The 917-nt window shown below is 30.0% G+C and overlaps 1 non-coding gene across 1 annotated transcript; it reads left to right on the forward strand.

The window, feature by feature from the left end:
- Nucleotides 1–558: 558 nt before the first annotated feature.
- Nucleotides 559–631, forward strand: Trnam-cau (transfer RNA methionine (anticodon CAU)). Its single transcript has one exon. It is a non-coding gene; the product is annotated as a tRNA-Met (tRNA).
- Nucleotides 632–917: the final 286 nt, after the last annotated feature.

Genomic DNA, 917 nt, shown 5'->3' on the forward strand with positions numbered 1-917 from the left:
TTATAACTTATCCATATGTTATGTTATCCTTATAACCAACTTAAAGTCCTAAATACTACTTTTTTCAAGAAGATTTCATTTCAAAAGTACTCAAAAACACTTTACCACTTGCAAACAAAATTTAAACTGCTCACAAGCGAATATAGATACAAAATCACTCGTAAATTGAGTTTAAAATTTGAAATTCAAAAACAAACAATGCCCCACACGGAACATTTGTATATGAAAACTTTTTCAAATACAAAGACGGAACACACTTTTCCAAACTGTTTTTTATTCATGACATGAACCACAAAAAAAAAATAATATTTGAAATATTATTTTTCGGAATTGAAAAATGTTGAAAATCAAACTCAGGCTGCCGGGCATTGAAGATAGATGGCACTACAGGTTGTATCAATTTAGAGTAAAGCTTTTTAACTTTTAACTCAACGCTTTTTATTTTGTAGATATATCATTCAAGTTTCTAAAAATGGCTTTAAGGGGTCGATAAATGAATTTATTTAATATTTTTAATACAAATATATGAAATATATACTTTGCCTCCACATAAACACAGCCTCGGTGGCGCAGTAGGCAGCGCGTAAGTCTCATAATCTTAAGGTCGTGAGTTCGAGCCTCACCCGGGGCATTATCTTTTTGCATGAGAGCTTCGAAATATCAAGAATTTCGGTGAAACTAGCGTATATTTAACGGTTATAATGGTTAAAAAAGGTTTATTTAAAAACAAATATTCCATAACTTTCTTAGGCTCCAATGAAATGTAAGGGGTTTTCATTCCTGTCTGTCTATTTGTCTTGCAAGTTTTCGTGTTGGGTTAAAAAAATGTCAGTTGAATTAATCATAATAATTTTAAAACTACCAAAAATATTTTTCATAAATGGAATAAGTTTAGTTTGAAAATCCAGTTTTGTTAA

Source organism: Eupeodes corollae, chromosome 3 (assembly GCF_945859685.1).
Source record: "Eupeodes corollae chromosome 3, idEupCoro1.1, whole genome shotgun sequence".
Taxonomy (NCBI): Eukaryota; Metazoa; Arthropoda; class Insecta; order Diptera; family Syrphidae; genus Eupeodes; species Eupeodes corollae.